This window comes from Alnus glutinosa, chromosome 8 (genome assembly GCF_958979055.1).
Source record: "Alnus glutinosa chromosome 8, dhAlnGlut1.1, whole genome shotgun sequence".
NCBI classification, from domain to species: domain Eukaryota; kingdom Viridiplantae; phylum Streptophyta; class Magnoliopsida; order Fagales; family Betulaceae; genus Alnus; species Alnus glutinosa.
Genome location: NC_084893.1, coordinates 24,446,965 through 24,457,573, shown reverse-complemented (window position 1 = coordinate 24,457,573; position 10,609 = coordinate 24,446,965). Strand labels below are relative to the sequence as shown.

The 10,609-nt window shown below is 31.0% G+C and overlaps 2 long non-coding RNA genes across 2 annotated transcripts; one reads left to right on the top strand and one right to left on the bottom strand.

Moving 5' to 3' along the window:
- Window positions 1-430: 430 nt before the first annotated feature.
- LOC133876383 (uncharacterized) lies at window positions 431-1,836 on the bottom strand. The gene is made up of 2 exons (XR_009901528.1): window positions 1,595-1,836; window positions 431-1,007 (listed from the first exon to the last, which is right to left on the bottom strand). It is a non-coding gene; the product is annotated as an uncharacterized LOC133876383 (long non-coding RNA).
- Window positions 1,837-6,149: 4,313 nt separating this feature from the next.
- On the top strand, window positions 6,150-7,394 carry LOC133875204 (uncharacterized). The gene is made up of 2 exons (XR_009901440.1): window positions 6,150-6,395; window positions 6,989-7,394. It is a non-coding gene; the product is annotated as an uncharacterized LOC133875204 (long non-coding RNA).
- The last annotated feature ends 3,215 nt before the right edge of the window (window positions 7,395-10,609 follow it).

Below are 10,609 nucleotides of genomic sequence, written 5' to 3'. Positions count from 1 at the left end.
AGCTCTTTAGTCGACATGCCTTCAAAAGTGGTGAACCTAACGACGATTTTGTGGAACTCACAGAATATGTAATAGGTTATGCAAGGGGCCTTCCACTGGCTTTAGTAGTGATGGGTTCGGATCTATCTAGTAAATGCTTGCCCGAAAAAGTGCGTTGGATAGATACAAAAGAGTTCCTAACAAAAAAATTCATGAAAGAATTAGAATAAGTTATGATGGGTTGGAGGACACTGTGAAGCATGTTTTCCTTGACATTGCATGTTTTTTCAAGGGAGAAGAAGTAGGTTATGTCAATAAAATACTAGATAAGTGTGGTTTCTTTAAAAAGTATATCTATTAAAAAGTTTATACTACGCTTTAATAGATATATTTGCTGTTATTTTGGACCTAATTACTTAACAAGATAAGTTAATAAATAAACAACGTGGAGTAGATGGTGCATTGACAATGACATATCAGAAGGAGAAGATTGTGGAATTTGATGAGTCTCTCCATCAAATTACAATATTGCAAGTAATTTGGTTTTGCTTCCTACAAGACAACTCTCATACGGACTGAGACTGGAGAGCTGGAGAGCTTGGTTGATGTCATCACTCTCAAACAGATCAAGAAAGTGCCATGCCATCAAACACAACGAACTCAACATTCCATTTTATTAACTGCTTAGAATCTTATTTCTTTGAAAAAAAAAAAAAAAAGTACAACCTGCTACTGTGGTTGGGAGTTTATAAGCTACACAACCTGCAATGCGACTTTATTGGAATATAAACTTAGATAAGTTACATATTACTTAGACACATTGATCAGACAGACATCATAGAACGAAGGATTTATCTAATTTTGGTCGGTTTCTGTCTCGCCAGCAGCACTGTGTCCTCATGGGTGACCATGACCATCTCCATGTCCATGTCCATGGTCGTGGTGACCATGTCCATGCTTGTGTCCATCCTTGTGCTTATGGTCACCATGCTTGGCCTCCTCCACAGCGTCAGTTTGGACATTTTCTTCTATAAAAATGATCGGTTGAAGAAGTTAAGATAAAAGGTAATATTCAAACTAAAAGAGAAAACGTCACTTAGTTACCGCTCCAAATCTTTCATCACTTATGCAATTATACTCTTAAATTTTAAAAAATATCAATTTAATATATTCATCTTTCAATTTTTTTATTTTTTATTTTTTATTTTTTTTTATTTTACTATTCCGTTAGGATGTTAGGATTTTCTATTAAATCTGATCTAAATTCTCAAAATACTCATTATATATATATATATATATATATCAAAGACTTAGACAGGTATTTTTACAAATTATGCTAAATTCTGATCAACACTTACAGATTGGTAAAATTGAAAGATAGATACACTAAATTGATACGTTTAAAGTTTATGGATTTGATTGCAAAAGTAATGAAAATAAGGAGTGATAAGTGAAGTTTTTCTAAAGAATAATTTTACTAATGAGGAGAGTTGTGCATTTCAAAAACATAAGTGCTTAAATAAATTCTAAAAAACACATGAAAATGATAATGATGATGATAATGATGTTTACTAACTAAAGGGACATATTTAACTGAAAAAAGGAAGAAACTCACCGGTTTGAGCTGCCTCAGAGGCATTGGAAGAGGTGAGAAGCACAACAGCAAAGACAAGAGCAAGGAGAGGAAAAGTCTTTGGAGTAACCCATTTTTGTGTTAACAAGAGGGATTGGAGACAATGTACAGTTGGGAAACACACTCTAAGAAAGATTCTCTGTCTTAGTGAAGGATGAATTACTGCAATGTGGCTCTCCTTATTTATAGACAAGTCTTGAGAGAGAGAGGATCAGTGTGCCAAGTAAGCATTGAAGTCCAAGAGTCAACTATAACACTCACAGATTTGACTTTAAGCTCGGTAAAAAAAAAAAAAATTAAAAACTTTTTTTAAAAATAAAAAAATAAAAATGATCCGTGAGCTACCCAAAATGGTGCGCAGCCATCCCTATAAGCTACTCCCCAAGGAGATGACAACGGTTCAAAAACTAAAAAAGCCCGACATGTTTGACCTTTAAAAATATAGTTATGTGTTTGACAAAATTACAGTTTGACCTTGAAAATCGTATGTTAGCCTTTAAAATTTTGCGTTTTAAAAAAAGTAACTCTCTTAACTGCGATTTGACAAGGTAAATTATACGTTTTCAAAAAAGTACTTCCCTATCTGCAATTCAAAAATGCATATTTTTTATGTTTTTAAGACGTAATTTTTTAAAAATGCAATTTTCAAACGATTTGGTTTAAAATCGTACTTTTAAAGGTTAAATTGCGATTTTTTTAAATACATAATTGTGTTTTTAAAAATTTATTTTTTAAATTATATATTTTAAAATCGTTATTTTAAAATTTTATTTTTTTAAATTGTAAATTTAAATAGACCCTAACCTGTGTTATTGGAGAAGAAAACATATACGTTTTTTTTTTCTTATTGCGATTTTTTTTCTTCTTTTCTAATGACGTGCAATTGACCGGTCAAACTTGTTACAAAAGATATACTATAAAAGGAAGAAGAAAGCAGATGATGAGTACGGGTGGGCGTCGGTTCGGTAGGCAGTTAAGTCGGTTAACCGACTTTTGTCGGAATGTAGTCGGTGAATTTATTTCGGTTAAGCGGTTAATAGGCGGTCGGTTAAGTCGGTTAAGCGGTTAATAGGCGATCGGTTTAGTCGGTAAAGCGGTTAATAGGCAATCGATTAAGTCGGTAAGGCGGTTAATAGGCGGTCGGTTAAGTCGGTTAACATTCGGTTAAAATGGGTAATGAAACCGAAACGACGTCGTTTTAATTTTTTAAAAGGGAAAAAAAAGAAAAGAAAAAGATCATACGTTTCGTTCTTACTAAAACGACGTCGTTTCGTTTTATGTCGGTTCGATTAATCGGTCCGAATAAAATGCGGTTCGGTTCGATTGCCGCTTAAAAGGCGGTTCGGTTCGGTTCGGCTGCCGATCCGGCTTTCAGAATAAAATTTTACACCGATTACCGAATCGAAATTAGTCAGTTAAGTCGGTAGGCGGTCGATGGCAGTTCGGTTCGATTCAGTAAGCGGTCGGTAGACGGTAGGCGGATAATTTGCCCATCCCTGATGATGAGTTAAATTTCCTGCATTTTTTTTTTTGCCTTAAATTCCACTACCTTAAAATACTGCATAGAAGCCGGATCCTGTTTCTTCACAAGTAGGCATAGGCATTTAAAGTTACAGACAATGAATGATGTAAGATGGTACGTCATCTAGCAACATTACATGACACTGTTTATGTACTTTTTTTTCATTTTTTTTTTTATATTTTTCACTACTAATCAACGTCAAAACATTCTCACTTTTTTCACTTTTTATATCACATCAATAATTTTTTATTACTATCCAAATAAAAAAATTCACTACAATACAAAACTTTTTCACTTTTTTATACAAATTCTTTTTATTTTATATCACATCATCACTTTTTACTAATTTCAAAACTAACAACCCCACTACTCTGTTCTGTTCTGTACATGTCTTTGCCAAACAAGCCCGAGATAACACAGTTCCAGACAATACCTGGTCCAGATGTTCTTTGTTTTGTTTTTCATGAGCTGAGGCCTTGTTTTTCATTTTCAAACTTCGGGGAAAGTTTCCAATTTTTTTGTTGCGAGGAGGGACGTGTGCAACCTGTTAGAGGACTCCCAATGTCTTAAGGACTTTTATATGCAAAATGATTAATTAAAATTTATTTTATTTATTATTTAAATATTTTTTTAATCTTTCTTTATTTTCATTCTTAGATATATTTTCAACAATAAGTATTTTTTTATTTTTTGATAATTATTTGTTATAAAGTCAGTAAAATTTTTGTTTTTATCTGAGGTGATTTACATGAGTGTAAGCTTAAAATAGCAAGTATGGATTTTGTCATATAGACAAAATTTGAAATACAATTTTTCAGATTCGAAGATATATTAAAATATTGTTATGGCGTAAATGAATTTTGGTGAGAGGGAGAGAGAGTGAAAGAAAAAGAAACAAAAAAGGAAAAAAAAAAAAAAGAAAAAGAAATGGATGTGTGAATAGTGCAACTCCACATGGATTTCACCACATGTGAGAGGGTGTGTGTGTAATGGGTGTGTGAAGAGTTTTTTTTTTTTTTTTTTAAACTTTTCACAAATGCATTTTGCATTTAATTTGTATAATTGGATTGATAGACATTTTAGTGAATTGGTTAGTCATTTTAACCTAAAGATGAAAATGACTAAGCTATTGTGAATGCTCTTAGGTTGTAATAATTTTTCAAGTTTAAATAGGCTCCATTTCTTAATTTTAATCAAAGAAATATCAAACAATGCCATGGGGTAGCTTCAATTAATTATTGGATTAATTATTGTTAAAAAATTAAAAATTGGTTGAGACTGCTATAATAGGTTGATTTGTATATATATATATATATATATATATATATATATATATATATATATATATATATATATATATATATATATATATATATATATATATATATATATATATCCTCCGTTGATTTGCAAATCTATTTGGGAACAAGATTGATAGATCGAGAAGCGACGACAAATCATGAAGATATAGGAAAGCCATGTGAGATGTGAAACTTCTTTGAGGCTACATCTTTCCACATTTGCCTTTGCATGAAATAAAAAAGCCCAATTATAATAAGAAACCAGCATACATGCATGTGATTGTTGATGGTTTTGATTATAGTCGTGTGAAACAGAGACATCACCGGTCGTATATATAACCATGATTAAATAGTTTTGTGAAACATAAACATCATGGGTCCTATATATATATATATATATATACATGAAAAATGATTTGCTGGTAAACTGTTCCCAGCACCATAGACGGAGGGAGGGGGAGCCCTAAAAAATATAAGGTAAAAATAAAAATTTAGTTTATTTGATTCCTACCAAATAATTTCTTTTGCTATTGCCCCCTGTCCATAAAAACTTATGACTCCATCCTGCCCAACACCCACATTTTTATTATAAAAGTGGGTGTCTTTTCCGTTCATGTGTATCATTGCTCAATTTGCTCGGGGAGGGGAGGGCTGGGGAGGGGCTATAAGACTTTCACCCATTCCAAGATTAGAGCGGTGCGAAAATTAGGTGGCACATTATTTATGGTTTTCCTAAAGAGTTAGGCCAGGAGATCACATATTATTATATACGTGATAACCACGTACTACCATTTTCATTCTTTAGACGATACCTCGACTCTGTATAATTACATTAACATTGTGGGTATTAGATTTAGCTTATGTGCTGAATTATAGTAATTCTTTTTTAATGGTACATATTTAATTTTAGAAAAAAATATCAAAACGTCCTCTGAACTAATAGGCGTTTTTAAAATAGTCTTATGAAGTGGCTAGTATGTTAAAGTGACTCATCAAACTACTAAGGTATGTCAAAAGTGTTATTTTTTATTATTATATTCCTATAATACTCAATTCTCTTAAAAAAAAAAAAAAAAAAAAAAACCTAAACTAAAATAAACTATTTTTCTAAAAAAAAAAAAAAATATGGATAAATGCAAAATCAGTTATTGTGGTTGGTCTAAATTACAAATAGCTCCATGAGTATTAAAAAATAGGGATAAATGCGAAATCAATAATTGTGGTTGAACTAAATTACAAATCACTTTATATGATATAAAAAATAATTCAGAAGTTATCGATGTAGGCCAAAATAACAATTTAATCTTTGCAGTCAAATTTCGTCAAAAAACTTGACGGTTTCTGTTAGTGTGCTACACCAGCACCAATAGAATGATGACACATGTCAATACTCTTAATAAAAAATATAAAAATATTAAATATATTAAAATTATTATTTTTGTTTATTTATTTATTTATTTTTTTTTAAAAAAAAAACAAGTGAAAGCCGCCATCCCCTTGGGGGAGGTGAGTGGCCCCACTCTTGGCCCTATGTCGCCGCGCACCATTTGGGGTGGTTGCAGGTCACTACAGAGGTGGGGTTTAAAAAAAAATTAATTAATTAATTAATTTCTTAAATTTTATATTTTATATTTTTAGTCAAATATGTGAGTGTCATACTTAATCTCGGACTCCAATGCTTGGCACACTGGTCCTATAAGAATCATAATAAACAACCAAACTCTCCCTCCCTCCCTCCCTCTCTCAAGACTTGTCTATAAATAAGGAGAGCCACATTGCAGCAACTCATCCTTCACTAAGACACAGAATCTTTCTTAGAGTGTGTTTCCCAACTACATTGTCTCCGATCCTCTTCCTTGTTAACACAAAATGGGTTACTCCAAGACTTTTCTTCTCCTTGCTCTTGTCTTTGCTGTTGTGCTTCTCACCTCCTCCGATGTCTCTGAGGCCGCTCAAACAGGTGAGTTTCTTCCTTTCTTCAGTTAAATATGTCCCTTCAATTAGTAAACATCATTATCATTTTCATGTGTTTTTTAGGATTTATTTAAGCACTTATGTTTTTGAAATGCATAACTTTCCATAGTTAAATTATAATTTAAAAAAACTTTACTTATCATTTTTTATCTTCATTACTTTTGCAATCAAATTCATAAACTTTAAATGTGTCAATTTAGTGTATCCATCTTTTAATTTCACCAATTCGTAAGTGTTAGTCAGAATTTAATAAAATTTGTAAAAATACCTATGTCTAAGTCTTTGATTTTTTTTTTTAATATATATATATATATATATATATATATATAAAATGAGTATTTTGATCAGATTTAACAGAAAATCTTAACATCTTAATAGAATGGTAAAATTAAAAAAAAAAAAAAAAATGAAAGATGAATATAATAAATTGACTTTTTTTAAAAAAATAAATAAATAATTTAAGAGTATAATTACAAAAGTGATGAAAGATCTAGAGTAGTAAGTAAGTGACGTTTTCTCTTTTAGTTCAAAAATTACCTTTTACCTGGCCTTAACTTCTTCAACTGATCATTTTTATAGAGAAAAATATCCAAACTGATGCTGTGGAGGAGGCCAAGCATGGTGACCATAAGTACAAGCATGGACACAAGCATGGACATGGTCACCACGGCCATGGAGATGGTCATGGTCACCCATGAGGACACGGTGCTGCTGGGGAGACGGAAACCGACCAAAATTAGACAAATCCTTCATCCTAAGTTATTTGTCTGATCAATGTGTCTAAGTAATATGTAGCTTATCTAAGTTTGTATACCAATAAGGTTGCACCATAGGTTGTACTTTTTTTCATCTTTATTCTACTATTTATGTATTACAATTATTGTACTTGAAAGTGTTCAATCCCCACTGTGGTGTCAGGATGTTTTGTATTTCTCTGCCCATTATTTCAATCGATCATCCTATATATGATGACTAATTCAAGAAATCGTATATTATATATAAAGGTAAAAGCCTTGAAAAGAATAGTTTAAAGTGACATTTTAGTAATAAAAGAGTACTTTTTAAAAATGAAGAAAATGAAAAATGAAAAGCATCTACAATATCTTAGCTAGGCCAATAAAAGAACTAATAATTAAAGTAAACCCAAGAAAAGCTTCATATTATTTTCTCTATCTCCAACCAAAGCCGACAACTAACACTAATTAACTCTTTTGAGTAATACCACAAGGTCCACAATGGCACTGCGCGGAGTTAAGAGAAATTTTGAACGTCGTCTCTCCACCCACTAGCAATTTGAGATTACATATGTATTTGCTTTTTAGGTGTGTGCTATTGTAAATAAAAAAAGCAAAAAAAATTGTGGCAAACTACTTCCCACCTCGGTCAAAACAAAATGATTTGTTAGTTTTTTTTTTTTTTTTTTTTTTAAAATAAATATAGTTTATCCTAATAACAATTTTCTTATCAATTGTCTATTTATTTGCACTCAAATATTCCTAAAAATTGCTATTAGGGGAGGGACTCTTTTGAGAGCCGAATTCATGGGGTATCAGAGCCGGTGTTATCCAGATTCGATGACCAATTTATATTACAGTAACAACTTCTATAACAATGTCTTTTTCAAGAGAGGATGTTTCAGGAGCCAACTATCAGCGATACATCAAATGATCAAAGGCACGATCACAACAGGCACTATATCAAGAGCAATTGCAAGTGATATGTAAACTCTTGAACGATCTCATACGAGTGGTGAGCAAACCCACTCAATCTCACCGTATCTCAAGGGTTGAATTCATGGAGTTAAAGCAAGAGACACAATAAGTGTTTCGCAATATAAAAGGCACTATCATTAGATTGACAGGGAAACCTTTTGTAGACAGGTTCCTTGACGATGATGTAAGTTGCGTTCGACCTGTTTGTAATCCTATTTATGAATCTTCGAATAGAAAACCCGTATATGAAGAGAATGTTAGTTAAGGTGAAAAAGTAGAGTTGCCGTCAAAGAAACAATATGTGCAACCACAACCATTGGTTCCAACTATTGTACCAGTGGAAGAATATCCACCACAAGCGTAGTTTATCATGATTACCACAAAAACAAATAACAATGGTGATTCATTTGAAGAAAACAATAAAGTTGAAGATGACATTAAAAAAAAAAAGTTTGGAGGAATTTTTATTGAAGGAGATGAAAAAGAAAAGTCGTGTACTCTTAGTGCTATCTACGTAAATTTCTTCAAGTATTTTTCTCCCGAAGAACCATGTGTGACATATCACAAAGAAAACTCGTGGATGAGTTTTTTTCAAGTAGGGGTGTCTCATGTAGGACGGAATTTACCAATATTTTCGGTGAAAACGAAAAATAGAAAAAATGTCAAAAATAATATTAGAACAACGCCGTTTGATTAGTTATTTACCAGTTCTCAGACAATGGAAGTACAAAATGAAATACTTGATCGTTAAACCAGAATTTTATTTTATTTTCTTATTTACAATTAAGATTTTATTTCCTTTACTTATTATGACTAAATTTGCTTTATTTACTTTTTTTCCTCACTGGGATTAGATTTACTATTATTACTAGGACTAGGTTTACTATTGCTACTAGGAATAAGTTTACTATTACTACTAGGATTATGTTTACTTTCTCTTCAAGTATTTATCTTTTATAAATAGGCTTGTTTATTATGTAAAAACTCAATCAATTGAATTATTATCAAATCAAAAACTTCTCTCTCAAATATTCTACAGAGTTTTAGTTTTCTTTTAGCCTGCAAGCTTATTTTATAATTTTGGATAAAAAACCAAGACGTTTTTCCTTGCAAAATTAAAGATATTGTTCTTTGATTAATTACCTCAGTCTTCCGCTAAGTCAGCTTTAGTCGCCTCGGCTAAACGTTTCTTTCGAAGCATAGACGATATAATTCCATCCATGACACACACACATGTCATGTAACCATTCACACAAACATATGTCATGTAGCTGTTCTTCGATGTTTGCAATGTAGCCATCGTTGTATACTTTAGCATTATAGGAGCACGACCTAATGTTATAATAATAACAAAAATCTAAAAGGCATGATTGAATGGATAATTTTCTTGGATTATTTTTACCAAGTAAATTGAGAAAAATGGAAGAAAGTTTAAAACGTCTCAATTCAGAGTATTCATTTTTCATAAATTTCAATTTCAGTCATTCATTAGAATTTTTCATTAAATCCTGTCGAAATTTTCAAAATATCCCTCATTTTTTAGGAAAAAAGAAATAAAGAAATTGTTAGGATTTAGGTAATGGTCAGAATTTAACGGAATTTGCAAAAAATACCCATGCCTGAATCTTTGAAAAATTTTATAATTTTTTTTTAAAAAAAAATAAAAACAAAAGTATTTTGAAAATTTTGAAAAAATTTAACGGAAAATTCTAACGAATAACTTAGATTTAAACTTTTTGAAAAATAGATACCTTAAATTAAGATGTTTTAAAGTTTAAGTACATTGTTTCAAAATAAGTGAAAGTTCAAGGGTTATAAGTGAAGTTTTTCCTTAAAATTTGGAAAAACTACATTTAAGCCCTCCAAACTACCAGTCGTTTTTTAAGTAACCCCTAAACTACCAACCCTCGTACTATGGCCCCCCAAACTACCGAAAAGTGCTAAAAATACCTCATTTGTTGAAATAGTTCTATAATACCTTTGTCACGTGTCATATTTTCAATTAAAAAATAATAAAATTTAAAAGACAGAGAAAGTTGTAAAAAATGAAAAAAATAATAATAATAAAAACTGTTATACACAGTGACGCATTCTTTGATGTGGCTTTAAAAATTACAATTAGATTAAAATTTAATAATAATTTGTTCCAAATTTAATATTAATTTTAAAAACTAGCTTAAAAAGTGTAGAAGTGAAAGGGAATAGGATCCTCTCTATTTTATTTAATGAAATGGATATTAATAATATATTATCTATTTTAAATGAAAGGTCAGGATTTGAAGTTGGTACATCTAACAGTGTATGTGAAGTTAATGTTGACACGTCTTTTAAAATTTTAAATAATGTGAAATCATGTATGCCATTAGATGTATTAACTTTAAATTCGAACCATAAAAACATTCCCAGTAGCTTCCCAACAATTTTTCCTAAATATAGGAACAAAACTACTTTTTACTTTCCTATCAAAAAACATCCCACAGCAGCTTCC